The following is a 22,260-nucleotide window of genomic DNA, read 5'->3' as shown; positions in this document are numbered from 1 at the left end:
ACCTCCGGTTTTCGAGTGGTTTATTGGAGATAAGAGTCTCACGGACTTTCCTGCCCAGGCTGGCTTTGAGCCACTATCCTCAGATCTCAGCCTCCTGAGTAGCTAAGATTATAGGCGTTAGCCACAGGCACCTGGCTAGCAATGCTATTCTTGTCAGCTGTAGTTGTTAGAGCGTCAACTTCTTTCAGGAAGCCAGGCATGAGGGATGGATCTATGAAAGAATTCACTCTGGACAGTTTTAATCATTTCCAGAAAGCTTTGAAAAGAAAAAAAAAGTTCTTAAATTAAAAAAAAAAGTTAACGAATACTCCTATAGGAATAACACTTTTTAATAGCATTTAACAGTATTCGACAGTATTTAAACATGATTAATAATGCTTCAATACTGTCTCAATGCATCAGAGATGAGTCTCTCTTTTACAACTACAAAAGTTTTGAATTTAAAGATAAATGAATGAGCAGACAGAGACGATTTTTAAGATATTGAAAATTTGCACAATACTAGCAAGGTAAATACTACTATATAGTTCCCTGAACCCATGGATTGTCCAACACAAAGTGTGAGCTCTTATTTGAAGTATGAATTTCAGTGCTAACACATCAAGACAATTCTATCAACTGTTGCAAGTGCCCTATTTATTATAAAATATAGGATCTGGGGTTGGCTATGGGAATGAGGAGAAGCAGTAGGCATATGGAAAGTCTCTGAGTTTTCCACACAATTTTAATGTGAACAAAAATTAATATTAAGAACTAACATTTAATTTTTCAAAAATTCTGGAGTAGAAAAATTACATGAAAATAAGACAAGAGAGTGAGAATGGATTATATTTTAAAAACTTATTCTGTTAACAATATCAGGTAGAGATATTATTTTAAAGCACTGAAGGACTTATAAACTGAACACACTGTATCCTACTTTCTATTTTCAGAGTTAGATACCCCTCAACTGCTATTGTCATGTAAAAGCAGGGGGAAAAAACCACCACCACAACAACAGAAACAAACAAATAAACAAAAAATATTGTTCTCAACTCTTTGATTTTGGTTGCTTCTTTGGGGAGGGATATACCTAAAGCTAGTTATAACTATTCTTTATCTGGCAACTTCTCTGTGATATGTCACTGCTTGTCAGTCAATTTTAATATGATTTTCTTTAATAAGTTCAAACACTTTAACAGCCTCTGTCACATCATGAAGAAAAGATTATTTTTCAATATATTTACAAAGAAAAAAAAGTACAGGTAAATTTAAGTCAGAAGAATGCAATCCAATTGCTGTATATTTATCATTTCCACAAGCTGCTACCATGCTAGGAATCAGCTACAGTGTGTCTGAGTCAAATTTGTAAGAAAAGAGAAAAGTCAAGTAATAATAGTTGCAGAGAAGATTTTGGAAGTGTTGCAGATTAGACTGCAAAATTCATGTTTCTTCTCACCAAGACACCATTTTAATGTCACTGAACAATTTAATGGAACTGGACAATTTGTAAACTGCAATTTCCATGGCAAAGGTTGGGCAAGAATTGAAGTTAATTTTGCTTAATTGTAGCTCTTCCTTGGGATGTAGGTATGCATTCCTCACTTGCTTTTCTGGTACTATTGCAGGCAACCCTAGAATGATCTTGGAAATTTCTTTTTTTATTGTGAAAATATTGTACAGAGGGATTACAATTACATGGGGAAGGGAATGAGTACATTTCTTTATGTAGCTTTCAAGTATCAGGGTTAGTAAAAAGAACAGTGTTACTCAAATATGAGCATCTGTGCTCTGATTCCAGATTACTCTTTGCAGAGGAAATCAATCATGGTTCCAAGTTCACTTCTTCTATCTGCAGTGAATTTTAATTGATTTAAAGGACCACTGACTTTTTGTAATATTGTTTTTGTTCTCACAGTTTTTCCTTCGAGGGAACTAGGAAACATAAATACCAAAAAACTAGAGAAACACACACACACACAAGTATAATTTACAGTAGAATCATAAAGCATAAGATACTTTGAAATCAACCAGAAATATGAATGTATTGAACATTGAAAGTTATATAACAAGCATAAAATGAATCAAGCAATTCAATGTCAAGTTAGTCCATGCTCATGGAGTTAAAAGTTTTAATGTTATTAAGATAGCTATCCACACATACAGCGTACGATGCTCATCAGATTAGGTAGCAACATTTCATATATTTTATCTCATATAATAACTAGGAAAATGAGTGTATCCATGTAATGCCACTGGTTAGAACAGCAGGAAGTTTGCATTGCTTTCCCCTGGACATTAACCAAGTACCTTTTCAATTTCCTTATTATGAAAACCAATTGTTTGGGGTAAAAGAGAATTTTTGATCCTCATCTTACCAGAATATTCATTATGCCTAATGATGACAGGAGTTGAGAGTGTCAGTACAGCATGGTTTGTATATCTATAGATGCCCTATGCTACTGCTAAAATAACAAAAGCTTTCTACTCAATTGTAAATGCACAATTCATCCTCACAACATTTCTCTTCTGATACTGTTTATTTTTTCAATATGGCATATGATAAGTGAATCCAGGCAATTTTGTCTAGCTCAGTATTTTTGTTTTCTCAATGCTACAGAATGGGCAAGCTAAGTTGTGGGTAACTTGTCATGATGACAAATCCTCTCTTTGATAAATGTACCTTTGGGTATTATATTTTGGTGTATGTGTGTAGACAAAAGCTAAGGTTAAAACATAGACCATAAACCATACTTTCCAGTCTGGGCTTTACCTGATCTGTAAACCTTGGATAAATACCAGGGGAAAAAATAAAGTTAGTTAGCTAGCTAGCTAGTAATTTTCTGGAATATATTTTTTCTCAAGTCTATATATTTAAGTAGCACCAAAACATTAAGTCATTTTCTAAATGACAAGGTTTTTTTTTTCTTTCTTGAATGTCTTAAGTTTTTGCAAAGTGGAAGAATATTACTAATTAGTTCTAATTACTTGCAGTAGATATGTCAAAGTGGGAAAGTATTCAGTAGTCTCCTTTTCTTATTTTATTAGCTGTGGGAACCAGTAAGTTGTGTGGACATGATCTTCCTTCCTCTCAAACTGTGACTGCATGTGGCTTTACACAATTAACCTCTTTGTACTGTTGTTCCCCCTTTCTGATTTGTCATAATTTTGACTCCAGAGAAATGTTGTGACAAACATTGCTATATTTTATGAAAATTTTTTGCATTTCTTGCTAGACTTAATTATTATTTTCTTAAAAGATACAGATAGGAAAATCCAGACACAATCCAATAATGATATGTACTATTTTGGGCTACTTCAAAGTTACGCTTTAGATTTTCCTGATAAATATGTTCAGATGTTCAAATTGTTAAGAAATAAAGTTCATGGCTGGTGGTCTGTTTACTTGCTTTAGTTTATCTAGGACAAATTTATTTCAAATCAATGATTTGTATAAGGTTAAAATTATGAGTTAGGTACTGAGGGTTCATGTCTATAATTCTAACTAAGAAGCTGAGAGCTAAGGATCACAGTCAGAAATCACCCTGGACAGGGAAGTCTCAAAGACTCTTATTTCTAATTAACCACCAAAAACCTGGAAGTAGAGCTACGGCACATGTGACAGAACTCTCTTTTTGAGCAAACAAACTTTATGACAATACTCAAGCCCTGAATTCAATTTGCAAGATTAGCACCAATATATATGTAAAGTTAGATTTTCTCCCCCTTGACAATATTTTTTAAAGACCGACTTACCAATATTCCAAAACAAATGTCTCCTACATTCTTAATAATAGTCATTTATCTACTTATTTTTATTTTGGGAAATTACAGTGAATTCATTATTAGTTCCTTTCTTATGATATAGATGAATTTATTGAGTCATCCACCAGATGATTTTCCTAATATACTTATTTTCAAATGCATGAGAAATGACTCAATTCATAGACTAGATATTTTAATTTCACAGAAAATATATTATATTACCTTGATATAATCTATAAAAGTAAACAGAATACCTTAACAAATATTACAAATTTCATACATTCATATGTGAACATATACAATCCAAGTATACATTTTATATTGTTAGTAAATAAATATATTGTGTTAATCTACTCAACTCAATTATTTTTTTGTATTTGCTTTGGCTATTTATCTTAAAGTTGTCTCCAAAATTAAACATTGAAAGTGTCACTTTTAAGTTTATTAATTTGTTTATTCCTATTACCAAACCTAGTCATAAGATAATACATTCTCTCAATTAACAGGTAGAAATAGTGAACAAACAAGAGTTTTACGGTCTAGATTCACTTAGGTAATGCAACAACAGGAAAAGTATGAATTGGTCAAAGATGACAGTAAAGTCCACTTTCTTACAGGTTATGGTGAAGATACATAGAGAAATAAATAGATCTAGATAAAGTAAAAGCAGTAAATGAATTTTACTCAATAAAGGCACAGAAAATTGCTTATGTTTTAAAGAAACATGTCAGTATCTCTTCAAAAAATGTTTCAAGGACAATGTTATTTCTATTGACTGATATTTTAATATAAAGCTACCAGCACAACTATGTTTATTGCAGCATTATTTACCATAGCTAAGATATGGAACTAACCCAGATACCCCTCAGTAGATGAATGGATCAAGAAAATGTGGTATATATACACAATGAAAGTCTATGCCTCCATCAGAAAGAATGACATTGCCCCACTTGTTAGGAAATGGAAAGGCTTGGAAAAAATTATATTAAGTGAAGTAAGACAGGTCCAAACAAACATAGGTCCCATGGTTTACCTAATTTGCAATAACTAGTATATATCTGACACAAACAGAAACTGTCAGACAAGTTGACATTAAGCGAAATAAACCCCAAGATAAGGACTCAAATGTGTTTTTTTTTTCTTTCTTGCGATTGTTTCCAACATATTATAAGATGATTTCTTTGTTGCTTTGTATGTCCCTCCCCCAGGGTATAAGCCCTACTTTCACTGTATTTAATGTTGATATAATTTGTGGAGGGGAAGAGAAAAAACAAACTGTTTAAATAGGGATACACGTGGACCCATTATAACAATGAGATGTACAAGACGTTATGTGGAAAAACGAATTTAACAACTTTGGCGGGGTGTGGGGGTAGGAGGTGGGGGTGGGGGTAGTAGGGGGGTATGGGGGTATGGGGGGTGGAGAGGGAAAGGGTTGGTATGGGGAAACAAAGGAGGAGGCAACAATGTTTGATAAGAAATGTATTCACTCTCTTGCCCATGTAATTGTAACCCCTCTGTATGGTATTTCCACAATAATAAAAAAATCTTTTAAAAAATGATTAATAAAATTATCTCTAACGTATTGATAAGGTGATTTTTTTTTTGTTGCTTTGTATGTCCCTCCCCCACGGTATAACACTTGCTTCCATTGTATTTGATATTGGTATAATTTGTGGAGGGGAAGGGAAAAAAAAAACAAATCGTTTAAATAGGGATACAGGTGGATCCATTGCAACAATGAGATGTACAAGTCGTATATCGAAAAACAAACTTTACAACTTTGGAGGGCAGGGGTGGGGGGTTAGGGATGGGAAGGGAAGCGAAGGGAAACAAAGGAGGCAACAGTGCTTGATAAGAAATGTACTCATTATCTTGCCCATGTAATTGTAACCCCTCTGTACGGTATTTTCACAATTTCAAAAGTTATTTAATAATGTTTTGTCCTATGCATAGTGACATACTTTATATGATGATAATATTACTAGGGGGAGGCTGGGAAGGTGGCTCAGTGGTAGAGTGCTTGTCTTGCATGCATGAGGCCCTGAGTTCGATTCCTCAGCACCACATAAGCAGGGGTAAAAAAAAGCCGGAAGTGGCGCTGTGGCTCAAGTGGTAGAGCGCTATCCTTGAGCTGAAATGCTGAGGGACAGCGCCCAGGCTCAGAGTTCAGGCCCACGACCAGACCCCCCCCCAAAAAAAAAATATTCCTTGACAAGTTTCTTGTAAAAGCTATGAAAATTAATCACAATCTTTGAATATAAAATTATATCAGATCTTTTTAACAGTCTTCAATTCCTTCTAAAATTTAATTGCAGCCTTCAGATGGACTGTATTTATGAGCATCAATTTTCTTGGTCTTCTTGAAATTCTGCAATTTTGAATTGGATGCATTAAACTTTAATATTTAACTTTTAGAATAATGGAACTAATTATCTAACACTGACAATGAATTTATCAATTATATTTTTCTCTGCATACTTTATTTGGTAACAGAAAAAGATGCTTATGAAGATGAAGACACAAAGAGAACAAAAGGAGAAGCTTTGTAATAAAAATATTTCAAAGATTTGATATACTCAAGTTTGGTAAACTATTGTCTGCCAGCGACAATGTATGTATAATGATGTATAATGCTGGTATCTTATTTCATGATAAAGGAAGTGGAATACATTCTTATTAGTTATTTGTTCCTATTATAATGACTTTCCTGTACAAAGATTATTGACAAGCAATAGTATTTCTGAATGTGCTAGTTTTCTTATAAGACCAGGAAGACTAAATAAAACCTAAAATAATGTTTACACTATAGCTATCATTATTTTTATAGAGATCTATTCAAATGCTTTACATATATCAAATATATTCTTAAGGTTAAGTAAGAGAAAATCATAATTTCATGATTTTGTTTAAGTGAAATAGTATAATGTAAGAACAAATTAATATTATTTATACTTTCAAATAGTAAGGAGATAAAATGATAGATATACATAATTATTAACTGTTTGAATACTTGCATGCCAAAACAATGAAAATATTGATATTAGTACTTAGTTGAGTTTATTTTGGCATAAATTCATGCTCACCTGAACATATATATTCATTCATTTACAAAAGATCTTATAACTGGTTGCATTCTTATCTTAATTCAACCCTTCTAATTGGAGCTGGGAATGAGAGTTTATTACACCAACACATTTTCTGAGTCCTTTTATGAGAGAGTGCAGAGAAAATAACAGTCAGATGGAAAACTACAATTCTAAGTGTTATAATCAGCATATGTACAATATTAAACCCAGAAGTGTCCTCTGATAAAAAAAACTTTCTTGAGAAAATTAAATTTGTATGTGGGTAACTTAATTAGGTGAAAACTGAAGGCAACTTTTATCAGAAAAACAGCAGAATGTACATTGGTTAAGATACAACATTTTCAAGAAACAAAGAATCACATGAAGTTGATGAGAATGTAAGAATAGTACAAACTTGTAGAGCGTTTTAAAAAGCAGATTAAAGAATTAGGATTATGAATGACAAGAAATGTACTCATCTTACTCATGTAACTGTAACCCCTTTGTACAGCATATTTACACTAAAATTAAATTAAAAAATAAAACTAGTTCTGTTAATGCAAAAAAATTAGGATTGCATGCTAGTAAAAATAATCAACTAGAATGATGAGTAACAATGCCAATCCACATTTTGAAAAGTATTTTGGGTTTTCTAGTGGAGAATGGAGGATGCATAGACACGTTTCATTAGGAAATGATGAAGGTCTTTCTAACAGAAATAACAATAGTGGAACACAAAGTAATTGGAAGATTCTTGAAATACTGATATAGCAAAGTCAATGGTATCTTATATGGGACAAAATATAAAGATGATCTTTAGGCTTTTAGTAAGCAAAAAAGGATAAGGGGTAGTCTGATTCTTAAAAGAAGAAAGAAAACATGAGAAGCCAGTGGGGTGAGCATGTGTGGAATTATGAAGCATGCTATACTTATTGACTGACATATGCATAGATGGGAGGAACCCTTAATAAGTTTGGAAATACTCATGTGACAAATTCTGAGAAATTATCTGACTCAACTTGTTTATGTCACATTCATTGACTTCAGAGAAATTTGCTACAAATGGAAACAATCAACTTGTTTTATTTATTTATTTTGTGTGCATGTAAGAGACAAAGAGGTCTAGAGTTTGAATTCAGGGTCATTGGTTTGCAAGAAATGCAGGAACTATATCACTTGAGACTTCCCTAGCACTTTTTCCACTTACATGTTTCTGGATAAGATCTCCTGCTTTTATCTTGGACTGAGTCCCTCCTACCTATCCCTCTCACATAGCAGGGATTACATGCATGTACCAGCAGCTAGTATCTGGGTTGAGTTATGTCTCTTTGTTTTATTTTTAATTTATTTTAATTTTATGTTTGTCCTTGAACTCAGGGCCTGGTCAATGTCCTTTAGCCTCTTTTATCTCAAGGCTAGCATTCTACCACTTGAACCACAGAGCCACTTCTGGCTTTTTCTGAGTAGTTTATTAGACATAAGAGTCTCACAGACTTTCCTGCTGGCTTTCAATTGCAATCCTCAGATCTCAGCTACTTGAATGGCTAGGATTACAGGCATGAGAAATTGGAGGCCAGCTGAAGTATGTCTCTTTACGTAGAATCTAGCTGGGATCACAGGTCTTTCCTAACCATTAAGTCAGTTTCATCAGTATGTATGAAATCCTTGTATACAGTTGCATACATGACTATTTTAATCAATAAAAAAGGAAAAAGAAAAACAGATGAGTCACTGAAGTTACTCTTAGGTCTCGGAAGTTGGACAGAATATATGTTACCTAGTTATAGTGGTTTACTTTCAGAACTATTAGTAGTAACATTACTTTAATAACAGTGATAATACATGAGTTAAATATATAATACGTATGTAATCTATATGATATATGTGTATGTGTACATTCATACCCATATACACTTATGTGCATATGTCAGTATCTTCCTAGAAGCTAGAATATTCCTCTTTTCTGATTGCTAATAATACTTGTTTTCAAAATTATTAAATTGTTTACATCCTAAAAGCATTTATAAACATTAGTGAAATTTAACATACATTTAGAAAGCTAAGTCAGTTTTGATCTGTTGCTCTTCCTATTAAATAAAGCCTATGAATAATTAAAAGATTTTTATTTTAGCACCATTTTGTGCACAGTCATGGTAGCATACACTGAAAATATTAACCTTTGTAGTTTTACAGCAGCCAAAAATATTATCAGAAGTTTAATGCAGAATATTTTCTTAGGCTGGGGATGTGGCTTAGTGCTTGAGTGCTTGCCTAACATGTATGGAGACCTGGGTTCAATTCCCCAGTACCACATAAACAGAAAAAGCTAGAAGTGGTGCTGTGGCTCAAGTGGTAGAGAACTAGCCTTGAGCAAAAGAAGCTCAGGAACAGTGCCCAGACTCTGAGTTCAAGCCCTATAACAGACAAAAAAAAATAAAAATAAATAAAATAAAATATATTTTTACTTGAGGACATAGTATTTGGTCCTTCTTACCGACTTCTATTAGCCCTGTGTCTCTCCAGTATTTATCATAGGATAGTCACAACAATATAGAACTACAGATATATCTTAGTTTCCTGTGACATGGGTATAGAACTGGAGGATGTATAGGTCTTGATATTCTTATGCTTGTCAATAGCAATTGAACCTTCAAAGCTAGGGACATTCAAACCACCAAGAAATTCAGAGACACTCCTGAAAATCTGATCCTTGACAAGTCCATTGCTTAATATTGGTGTAAGGATTACATCTTGCTTTCTGATTCAATTATTTTATATGAAGTATTAAGAATTTGCTTTCTGTATATTCTTTGTTAGCACATAAGTGAAATGTCTTATTATAGTATATTTTATATCATACAATTTGTGTTCTTAGAGTAATCACACATACCTTTTTGACTCCCTGATCCCTTTACCACTCCATGAAGTCCACTCAGACTTTACAAAGAATTCCTTCCTCTATCCTAAATCGTCGTCTTCCCATGCAGATCCACCCAACCTATTTTGAACATGCTTATTGAAAGATGTTGATTCGGTGAGAGGGATTAAGGTGAACAAAAGCATTGGGTATAATATAAATTTTTATGTCCTTAATCACATGATGATTCTATTGGGAACTGGTCAAACCTTAAATTGATGGGGCCTAGTGCCCCATCTTAAATTACTGTCAGATAGGACCTAAGAAAAATTTGGCATCCCATTGCCTTCCTCCTTTGCTTTTGCTTCCTACCTGTGAGAAAAGCGTATTTGATCCACCACAAGTTATTTTCTGAGCTTCTGCTTTAACATAGGCCTAAAGCAAAGAATTTAACCCATTATGGGCTGTAGACTATGAAACTATGAGCTAAATTAAACCTTTGCTTTCTTAAATTGATTATATTGATTTTTTAAATTATAGTAATGAAAAGCTGATCAACACTACAATAAAACCCATTATCAATCACTACGTGGTAAATTTTTATTATATAAGCATTTCAATGCTGTTGACACTAAGACCAATGGTCAATTTTTCATTTTTTGCCAAAATGTTTTAACTGTTTCTAGACCTAGAAAATTGTACGTGTGTGTTTAAAAAGACATTCATTAGCCATGATACTCACTAGACACTATGTTGAAAATGAACTATAAAATTTGCTGGGGAGAGGGGGTCAGGAGGGAAATCCAGGAGAAAGCAAGGGAGGGGATGACACTGTTCAAAAATAAATATACCTATGACCTAACTTATATAACTGTAACCCCTCTGTACATCACCTATACAATAACAATTAAAACATGCATTTTTAAAATTATTCAACATTCATATAATTCACAAAAAATAATGAATAAATATTTTTGCAACCACATCTGGCTTGGTCAACAAGGTTTCTAAGCTGTTGGAATACAATTATATTAGCTTTGAAATTGATATTAATGACTTTTACCTATGAATTTCTATCTCTTTATATTGGCATGTAAGAAGATATATGAAAATGTCTTTTTTTTTGAAGGAAAAACTGTACTTGCTTAACAATTTATATCAGTTTCAAAAAAGAATTTAAAAATATCTCAAAATGAATTGGAACAATGAGTTGATTTGAAGAAGAGACATATAAAACATTTGGCTTATTCTATAATTATGTCACCACAAACTTTGAGTCAAATAAAGAATCATGACTTATTGCTGGGAGAAAATACAGAGAATATATTTTTCATAATTTTTTATTGTTATTGTAAAGTAATGGGTAGAGGGGTTACAATTACATGTCAAATACAGAGTACATTCCTTTGCTCTCTCCCAATTTATCCCTCCCATCCCCAACCACAAGTTTTATAGTTCTTTTTCAACATAGTATCTCATGAATACCACTGCTGCATTGGTTTACCCTTTGTCCCTTCACTTTACCCTCACAAAGACAGATAAATGACTTTTTCTGCTTGACTCAGACATATACTATATACTGCAAATAAGGGAAACCATGGGATCTATGTTTCTTGGGAAATGAACCCTAAGATATGTATTCAAATGTTTTTTTTTCTTTCATGCGATTGTTTCTAACACATTTATAAGTTTATTTCTCTGTTGCTTTATATGTCCCTCCCCCACAGTATAACCCCTGCTTTCACTGTATTTGATGTTGGTATAATTTGTGGAGGGGAAGGGAAAAAAAATCATTTAAATAGGGAAACAGGTGGACCCATTGCAACAATGAGATGTACAAGTCATTATGTCTAAAAATGAACTTTACAACTTTGGTGCTGGGGGAGGGGGGGCGGTAGCGGGGAGGATTGGGTGTGGGGGGTGGGGGGGGAGGATGGGAAGGGATGGGAAGGGGAAACAAAGGAGAAGGCTACAATGCTTGATAAGAAATATACTCATTATCTTGCCCATGTAATTGTAACCCTTCTGTACAGTATTTTCACAATAAAAAAAACAAAGACAGATAAGTGAACAAACAAGACAAGGGGAAAAGAAGACAATGATATCAATGAAGGGTTATGAGGCAGTGACCATTTGTTGCTTGTTTATCTCAGCTAGCAGAGCAACACGTTGTGGTAATCCAAACACCTGGTTGTGTGCCTTTATGAGCCCTGAACATCTTTAGCTCGGGGATCTCCTCCTAGGCTCCGCTGTGTTGGAGTGTAGGAGGAGGCCCGAGCTGCAGCCCATCTAAATAAAACCTTGCTTTTTCATTTCGGAAGGTCTGACTCTCGGTGGTCTTCTTGGTGGGGTCCTGCGACTTGGGCACAAAAATCAACAAATAAAAAAGACCTTATTTCCATTCCCTGGAGTTCATTTTGATGAACATTATTTCATATGATGAAATATACATAGCTATTGAGCTATTATGCTCATCTCCTATGAATATTGTCCTTTGGTTTCACTCTGTTTTATTTATTTACTTATTTATTCATTTTCATTTACTTATTTTTCTGTTGCTGAGATTTGGAACTATGTAAACTCAGAATGATATGATTATAAACATCAAATTTTGCATTTAGTCCTCATACTTCTTATTCATGTTCATGTGCTTTACTGCTTGGCTTGGTTGCAACACCGTTCTGTTTGTCTTTGCCTTTTTTTTTTTTTCTTTTTTTTTTTGCTGGGGGTCCATGGCTGGATTCTGATCCTTTTATTTTTATACTTTCTATTGCAGGTAGAGAGACAGGGGAGTGCCATAATTTATAGTTTTCTCTACTAAAATGGGGATAGGTTGAGATATGAACTCAGAGTTGTATGTTCTGTTAGCAAGCATTCTAAAACTTGATCTATACTTGAGCTATTTTGGCTTGTTATTTTTGTTTTTTGAATAGGGTATTGCAGTTTACCAGTATCTTGCTAGGCCTCATTTCTACATCTCCACTGTAATTGGGCTTATAGGTGTTAACCAAAGCTATTGTTTTATTTGTTGCACTGAGGGGCTCTATAATATTTTTCCAAGGTTGAACTCTAAATCAAATCCTCCTAATTTCTACATCTTGAGAAGCTAGGAGAATATTTATATGTATACAATGTGTGTGTATATATATATATATATACACACATAATGCATATATGTATATATCTGTATGTATACATATGTAATGTATATTTATGCCACCACATTGTCTTCCATGTATGCATTTTATAAGATATGCTTATACAGAACATGTTATCCAGAGATGTTTTTCAGTTTTCATATAATTCAGTAATAAATACATACAAATTAAATTAAAAATAATTTAAATATTTTCCTTCAAATAAGATATAAAATTCCAAAGAAACACATAAAAAGATGCCTAAAATTATCAATCATCAGAGAATTTAAGATTAGAGCCATAATATTTAATCATTTTGCCCCAATATTTAAGAAATACTTAGAAAGGCAAGCTATAATTCAAAAAGAAATAACATATTTTGAAGAAATCAGACCTGTTAAATGCTAAGAATGAAAAAATACCAGTCATTTTGGAAAATACATGTTATTTCACAAATATTTATCATGTATACTAGCTATTCTAGTCCTAAATGTTAGTAAAAAGTGAGAGCATGTATAATAAAAAATATGATATGATACTGACTGCACTTTGGCTAAATTGTGAAAAAATGCAAATGTCCATCAATTGATGAGTACATTAAAACTCATACTCGATCTGAACAAAATGAGATTTTGCAAAGGAGTGATATACCAAAACATGCTCTGATATGGAAGAATCTTGAACCTATAGAACTAAATACAATCAGTCATTTTCACTTTTTTTTTTGGTCGGTCTTGGGGCTTGAACTCTGGGCTTGGGCGCTGTCCTTGCGCTCTTCAGCTCAAGGCAAGCACTGCTTGAGCCGCAGCACCACTTCCGGTTTCTAGTGGTTTATTGGAGATAAGAGTTTCATGGACTTTCCTGCCCCCGCTGGCTTTGAACCACCATCCTCAGATCTCAGCCTCTTGAGTAGCTAGGATTACAGGCGTGAGACTGCGGCACCTGGCCATTTTCACACATTTTGTATGACTAAATTTATATTCAATCTTGTTGATAGACAAACCTCTGGAGAAAAAGAAGTGAATTAATGATTCTCATGCACTACATAGAATTACTTGGGCTTTATTTATCAACTTGCTGAAACCATAATTATAAACAGGACTAATATTCTTTAATTTTTGTTTCCTTGTTTATAAATATATGAGTATCATGTAAAATAAAATAATCACATCATGGAGACATCTTAATTATGCTTTGATCATATCAAATTTAATAAAATGCCCTTAAACAAACAGCTAATTAGGTACATTTATATGCATAAAGCTTTAATTTTGTTTTCAATAACTACAGTGTCTTGACAAGTCTTGTTAACAGAAAGAACAAGAAAATCTTGCATACAGTACTTAAAACTGTCTTTGAAATAAAACATTACGTGGAAATTGGTAAGAAAAATAGTAGCATTTGCCAATGTTCTAATGCTATCACATATAATCATTGCATTTAAATAACAACCACATGAGACTATTTTTAGATGGTAGATGGCTGTCTATGTTATAATTTAAGTGATATTTAGCAGCTATTTAATTTTTAAATCACCACAGATTAAAATAATAATAAAAAATTGTAGCTACCAAAAAAAAAAAAAAGATGTCTCCGGGAAATGAATTTTCTCTGTGTGGAATTCATGACAGTTTTATTGCTATTGAGATTTTAAAGCACATAGGATAAAAGTTTCATGAGCAAAGGGTAGTAATCTGTATAGTAGATTAAATTCATTTTAACATGGAGAGAAATGCAGGCTAAATCTGTGTCACTGTTTCTGTTTTTTATTTTTTCCTACTTCTAGTTAACAGTCAAATCTTCTGATGATTTAGTTTCACAGCTTATATCTTATTTTCATATTTAAGTCATATCCATATGTGCTTCTTCTTTAACCACTTGACTACTTGACTATGAGCCCAAATATGTTTAGCTTTCTAAAGATATTTAATACCATTATTGTTTGGATATGAAATATTTCCCAGGAGTCTAATGTGTCAAAATCTTCATTGCAGATAAAAACATTCAGGATTGGATCTTCTGGGTTCTGATCTATCAATAGATTTAGCTAATGATAGATTCATCCACAAGAATGGTACTACTTACTTTAATTAAAATATTTTATTGTTATTGTAGAAGTGATACACAAATAGGTTACATTTACATGAGTCAGGTAATGAGTACAATTTTTTTGAACCATTTCCCTTCTTCTTCCCTGTTTCTCTCCCAATTTTTTGCTCCTGCCCCCACCCATGAAATGTATAGTTCATTTTCCATTTAGGGTCTAGTGGGTACCATTGGTGTATTTGTGCACTCTTTGTTCCACATTTTCTGTTCTCCTTTCGCCTGTCAAAGTCAAACAACCTAACAAACAAGATAAAAGGGAAAGAAAACAAAAACAGAAAAAACAGAAACTTCTTTTTTTTCAACCACAGTGGAAAACAATATGGAGGTTAATCAAGAATTTAAACATGGAGCTATCCTGTGTCCCAGTAATTTGACTCCTGGACATTTATCCAATAGACCACTAAACCACACTAAACAAATGGAAAAACTTGTTAAATGGAAAAACTTGTTAAAAATTATCCCAAGTGAGCCAGACACAAGGAAACATCGGTTGGAAACCTAGGCTGCATGATTTTCCGCATTTGTGGTCACTAGAATGTGCCTACAAATCTACAAGTAAACGCACTGAATGATTACACATACATAGCATACATACTGAGACAGGATAAATTATATAGGTCCCTCAATATTCATTCATACACTGAGCCAAAGGAGGATATGCATACGAGTGGATCACAAAGGCTCATATGCTCGTATAAGATAATATTTCAAGCCGGGCGCCGGTGGCTCACGCCTGTAATCCTAGCTACTCAGGAGGCTGAGATCTGAGGATTGCGGTTCAAAGCCAGCCCTGGCAGGAAAGTCCGTGAGACTCTTATCTCCAATAAACCACTCGAAAGCCGGAAGTGGTGCTGTGGTTCAAGCGGTAGAGCGCTCCTTGCGCTGAAGAGCGCAAGAACAGTACCCAAACCCAGAGTTCAAGCCCCACGACCGACTCCAAACCCCCAAAAACATTCATAAAATGAACTCCAAGAAAAGGAAAGAAGAGACTTTTTAGTTGCTGGTGAATGGCCTTATTAAGAAATGAGTCTGCTTTGCAGGAAGGTCACTGGGACCGTGCATCTCGTCACTGATCCCTTTCTTGTTCTCTCTACATCCTGCACATTATGGAAAAGCTGACTTGTTTTAACACATGGTCCCCATCATGGTATTCAGGTTCATCTGAGGTCCTATGTATAGTGCCAGTCAAGGATGGACTCAATTCTTTAAAACTGTGAGCCTCAGTAAATCTTTGGTCTCCTTAATTGGTTATACCATAATGGCAAAAATATAACTGACATGAATGGTTTAACGGAAAGTATATCATCCTTATTCTTCCCCAGATATAAATTATTTCCTTAACAAATTTCATACATTAATTTCTCTATTACACACTAACTTGATAGCTCACAATTCTGCTGTGGAAACACCTCTGTTACAGAATAGAAGCACTTCAGTTGCTTCATTCATTGGTTCTCTAGAGATGGTGTCCTTAGAAATCATTTGTAAATAAAGAAACACAAGGTTTATTTGAAAAGTGCATAGGCTTTAAGAAACCAAGCAATGTTTCCATAATGTGAGCATATGTTCAATTTTATCAAGTACTATACATTAAATAGTTTCAATATTGTGTATAACAGTAAAGCAACTAGAAATTAAGGGAGATTGTTGAATGCTACACAGCTCTTGTGTGGCATTTCCCACCATTAACATCTAATTCAGGGAAAAAATAATTTCCAGGTTAAGTCTACGTTATAGCAAATTTCATATAATTTTGATAAACTTCCTTCTCATCAACTGATTATACATTTCTTTTTCTAAATACACAAGTATTCTACTTTAGTTTTGTATATTTAACCTTCAGTATTTTCTCGAAGTAATATAAAAAAATATTCAAATAAGGATTGAGGTTGTTTAAATCTAATCAATGCTCATATGATATTATTTTAGACACATAATTTTTCTAATAGTAAATAAATTTTTACATACATATTTTTTCTAATATTAAACTAAATTTCTAAGTTGGAGATAAATATCAGTTTTGGCTTTCCATCTCACAATGTCCCTTATAAAATGATGCAAATTTAATGATTGCTGATTAAAAGGTGAAAGAACATTTATATTAGTAGTAGCTTTTAACATATTAAAGAGAGATAAGTTATTCTTCATCACAGTTTGACTGTAGGCCTCATTTTAGTACATTAGAGATAGTGTGCAAATTATTATAATGTGTCAGGTTTCCTGACATCACAAGTTTAAGAATGTGTCAACCTTGTATTTCATAAATTTGATTATTTTGAGCCTCCACTAAACACGACCACTATTGAATAATTGGATGAGAGAAAGGAAGGGGTAGTCCAAAAACTGACAGAAACTTCATATACTAATTCACATATGTGTGTATGTGTGTGTGTGTGTGTGTGTGTGTGTTTGTGTGTGTGTGTGTTTATGTTTGCGTTTGTGTATGCTGGTTTTAGGGCTTGAACCCAGGGCTGGGCACTGTTCTTTAGCTTTCTAGATCAAAGCTAGAGTTCTATCATTTGAGTTCCAGCTCCTCTTCCAGCTTTCAGGTGGTTAATAGGAGATAACAGTCTCACAGACGTTTTTCCATGGGCTAGCTTTGAAAACTGATCCTCAGATTTTACCCTCTTGAGTAGCTAAGATTACAGATATAAGCCAAATCTTTTATATTTTGATACATACTTTAAATCTATCAATTTGTAAAAATATTGAAACTTCCTTAAGTTTATGAACACTTTATTGACAAGAGATAAGATGAACAAAAGGTAAGTTCCTTCTTGTGCACTTTTGAATAAATATTTCATGAAATGTACCATGAAGTTGTATTAATCTGAGTTCCCCAGAAGAGATTAGTCAGTGTGTGTGTATTTCAGTGTATGTAGCGCATATTCATTGTAATGCTCATGTGTGTGCAGACATTGAGAATTTCCAGGATCTTCATTAGCTAGCTGTAGGTGCACCCAGATGATTGGTGTAGAACCAAGTCTTAAATTGCACCCAAAGTAAATGAAGACCAATACCCATTATGAAGACTACCAATCAGAAAGAGTGAATTGTCTCCTAGACTATTTTTGTTCTCTATTGAGGCCTCAGATGGACTGAACCGAGTTGGACGAACTTTACAACTTTGGGGGGGGGGACGGTAGGAAGGGATAGGAAGGAAAAACAAAGAAGGCAACAATACTTGATAAGAAATGTACTCATTATTTTGACTATGTAATTGTAACTCCTCTGTACAGTATTTTCATAAAAATAAATAAATAAATAAAACGGTCAGATTTTTGTTTTATTCAAAGGTGACTGTCATTCAGGAATATCCTCCCAAACACATTCTAAATAATGTTTAACCAAATGTCTGAGTATCTCACAATCCTGTCAAATTGATATATAAAATTAAGTATCACCATTCCTTGTTTGAAAAGACCAATCATCAGCATTTTGTAATTAATTTATCAGTGTCCATCTCTCAGAACATAGGAGTATCAGTGTCATTGTATTTTCAGAATTCTCTTTGTTGCTGAGATCTGAAGACCACAGTGATGGAAGCCTAGGCAGGAAAATCCATGAGACTCTTTTTTTTTTTTTTTTGTCGGTCGTGGGACTTGAACTCTGGGACTGGGCGCTGTCCCTCAGCTCTTCAGCTCAAGGCAAGCGCTCTACCACTTGAGCTACAGCACCACTTCCGGTTTTCTAGTGGTTTATTGGAGATAGGAGTCTCACGGTCTCTCCTGCCCGGGCTGGCTTTGAACCGTGATCCTCAGATCTCAGCCTCCTGAGTAGCTAGGATTACAGGCGTGAGCCACCAGCGCCCGGCTTCCATGAGACTCTTATCTCCAATTAATCACAGAAAAACCTGGAAGTGGTGTTGTAGCTCAAATGATAAAGGTTACCCTTGAGCAAAAGTAGCTTAGGAAGGGCCCAGTCATAGAGTTCAAGGCCAAGATTATTTTTATATATATGTATATATATATGTATATATATTTAATTTTCTCCATTAGCTCACCTTTTCTGAAAAAAGGAAATTCTTATAATTGACAAAAGAGCACAGCAGTCTGGGCATTTTTTTCCCAGTCATAATCTAGCTACTTCCTCCATTACCATTATTCCAGAATCTCTGTGATCTTGAGACTGAGAATCCCTTTCATATCACTACAGGGAGTTTCATTTGGGATTATACTCTGTTTTTAAGGTCCTCTGTGTGTAAAGCAGGTGAATTAAACCTCAGACTTCCATCAAAGTAGAATCTTTGAAGTTCTAAAGGGAAGTGCCCTGGTCCAGGCTATCAAAAAGGCAATGCTTATTTTGGGGCCACTGGTCATTCTTTCTTGGAGAATAAAGCTATAGAGATCATATCTAGGCTTCAAAGTCAAAAGACTTGTCTTCAAATAACAGCTCTTACCATTTTTAGCTTTCTTGAGAAACTCAATCTGTCTAAAGTGCATTTTACACTTCTATAGTATTCCAAAAGGGCTATTGTGAGAGTAAATGAGGCCTTGTTTGAGAAATGCCAAGAAAGTAGAGCCTGATTTCTCAAACAGAACCATTACAAATAGCAGAGATAAGATGTTCCAAAAGCACAGGGCTATAGTCATGATGGTAAATATATTTCTCTTTCATTTTTCATTTCCTTACCAGAATTAGTCTTTCTAATAATTACTCATCTTTAATTTTTTGAGTGCAAGTTTTAACCAGATTTGGTAGTCAGGCATGATAACACTCCTCTCTGTTTGCATAGACAAATTAGGGTATGTGCCAAGGTAAAGGGAAAATCTACGTTTTGAAGTAAAGGCTTCCATGCAAATTTCAAAGCAATTCTCTTTAGATTCTAACTCATGGTTAAGGATTGGCTTTTGTAAGGTCAAGAAAAGCAAGACCATGAAGGCAGTGCTGATAGAGGTACCAGAACACAGACCACAATGTGAGCACTTCATCATCTTGCTGGATCTCAGCCCTATGATTTCTTAAAAATGCATACATAAAAATCCATATCTAAAAGCATCTCTAGGAGATTACCATCCATCCTGAAGGGTGTGTTGCATTGTTTTATGGGATTTCACAGAGTGTTTTGGTGCTTCTTAAAAGGATTCTTTTTCTTTTTCTTTTTTATGTTGTGTCATTACTTACATTTGTATTCTGATGTTCTGATATAATGCTGTCTAGCTCCTATAACTTTTATAAAGCTATAATGTAGATATCAAGTGAAACATGAACCAATCTAGCATTCTTGATTGGGAGACCCGTAGAAACTTCTGGAGATCTTTTCATGTTCCATCAACTCTAATTTTGATGTCAACACCTCACACTGTTCTCCAGGGTATTTTCTTCTTCTTCTTCTTTTTTTTTTCCTATAGTTGGTCTCAAATCAACTTAAGAAAACAGGTACATTTATCTTATCACATTTTTTTTATTCTAAGGATTATTGATTTGGTGTTTCTTTCCTCACATATCCCACACCAGTAGGCTGCCTTTGTAGAGATCAAAGAGCCCTATGCAACTGGGAAGAAATCTCAAGGATCTGACCTCATCATCCAGTAGGTGAAGTACCTGCAAGTCCCTGTACAGAGTGTTAATTAAGCTACTTTTTACTTTAAGGTCAAGTATAACATTTCTTCCAGAGATTTTTGTATTTTAACATCTTTTTGGCTGGATTTCTTTTTTAAATTTTATTTTATTGTCAAGATGAGGTACAGAGGAGTTACAGTTACATAGGTAAGGTAGTGATTACTTTTCCTGTCCAACTTGTTACTTTTCCATTTTTTCCCACTTTCTTTCCCCCCCACCCCTACACCAAGTTGTACAGTTTATTCCCAACATATTGTCTTGTGAGTATTTCTGTTGCATTAGTTCACCCTTTGTCCTTTGTCTCACCATTTGGTTGTTCCCCTTCCCTTCCTTAACTCAAATGAACATATATAAAATGCCCAGGGTACCAAAATCAAATACAGTGACAACAAGGGATAAACCATAGGGTGGAAAAAATCACAAAAGAAAAAAAAAAGAAGAAGTGGTGCCATGGCTCAAGTAGTAGAGTACTGATCTTGAGTTGAAGAGCTCAGGGACAGTACCCAGGCCCAGAGTTCAAGCCCCATGACCAGCAAAGAAAAGAAAGGAAGAAAGGAAGGAAGGAAGGGAGGAAGGAAGGAAAGAAGGAAGGAAGGAAGGAAGGAAGGAAGGAAGGAAGGAAGGAAGGAAGGAAGGAAGGAAGGAAACAACAATGACTAAGAAAAACTTGTTTCAATAATTTGGAGTTCATTTTGCTTAGCATCATCTTTTATGGTCATAGAAAAGCTTTTTGAAAAGAAAAAAAAGCTTTCAGAAAAGCTTTTGAGCTTTTCTACTTATCTGCTAGGGCTATCCTATGCAAACACTAATTATTACAAATGAAGAAAACTATGGAATGTATGTTTCTTTGGGTCTGGCTTACTTCACTTAATATGATTTTTTCCAAGACTTTCCGTTTTCTAATAAATGGGGCGGTGCCATTCTTTCTGATGCAGGCAAAGAATGTGTATATCTATATATCTATATATCTATATCTATCTATCTATATATATATCTATATCACATTTTCCTGTTCCATTCATCTACTAAGGGTTGGTTCCATATCTTAGCTATCATAAATAATGTTTCAATAAGCATGGTTGTGCTGGTAGCTTTAGTATGGCCTTGTTTCTGATTATTTCAGTAAATGCCCAGAACTAGGATTACTGGGTCCTAGGGGAGTTCTATGTGTAGTCTTTTGAGGAACCTCCTCACTGCTTTTCAAAGTGGTTGAATAAGTTTACACTCCAACCAACAGTGCAATAGGGTTCCCTTTTGGCCACATTCCCTCCAGCATCTGTTGTTTAGATTTCTTTTTTTTTTTTTATTGTGAAAATACTGTACAGAAAATTTACAATTACATGGGCAAGATAATGAGTACATTTCTTATCAAGCATTGTAGCCTCCTCCTTTGTTTCCCCTTCCCAAGATTTCTTGATAATGGCCATTCTAACTCGGGTTAGAATCTCAATGTGGTTTTTACTTGCATTTCTATTATGGCCAAAAAGTTGAACAGTTCTTCATTTGTCTGTTGGCCATTCTTATTTCCTCTTCAGAGAAGTCTCTCTTTTTGTCTTTAGCCCACTTATTAATCAAGCAGATGTTTCTTTGATGATTTGTTTTTGGAAGATTTAACTTTTTGTGTTCTAAGTATATTTTAGATATGAGGCCCTGGTCTGTTGTATGGCTAGCGAAGATGTCCCATTCCATGGGTTTTATATTCATCTTGGTATCTATGTCCTTTGCCATGCAGAAGCTCTGCAATTTAATACAATCCTACTTATCCAAACTTTCTTTGATTTGTTGC

Source organism: Dipodomys merriami, unplaced genomic scaffold, assembly GCF_024711535.1.
Source record: "Dipodomys merriami isolate MVZ:Mamm:240054 unplaced genomic scaffold, mDipMer1.0.p SCAF_6, whole genome shotgun sequence".
NCBI lineage: Eukaryota > Metazoa > Chordata > Mammalia > Rodentia > Heteromyidae > Dipodomys > Dipodomys merriami.
The sequence above is the reverse complement of the archived record's forward strand: the minus strand, read 5'-3'. Positions refer to the sequence as shown.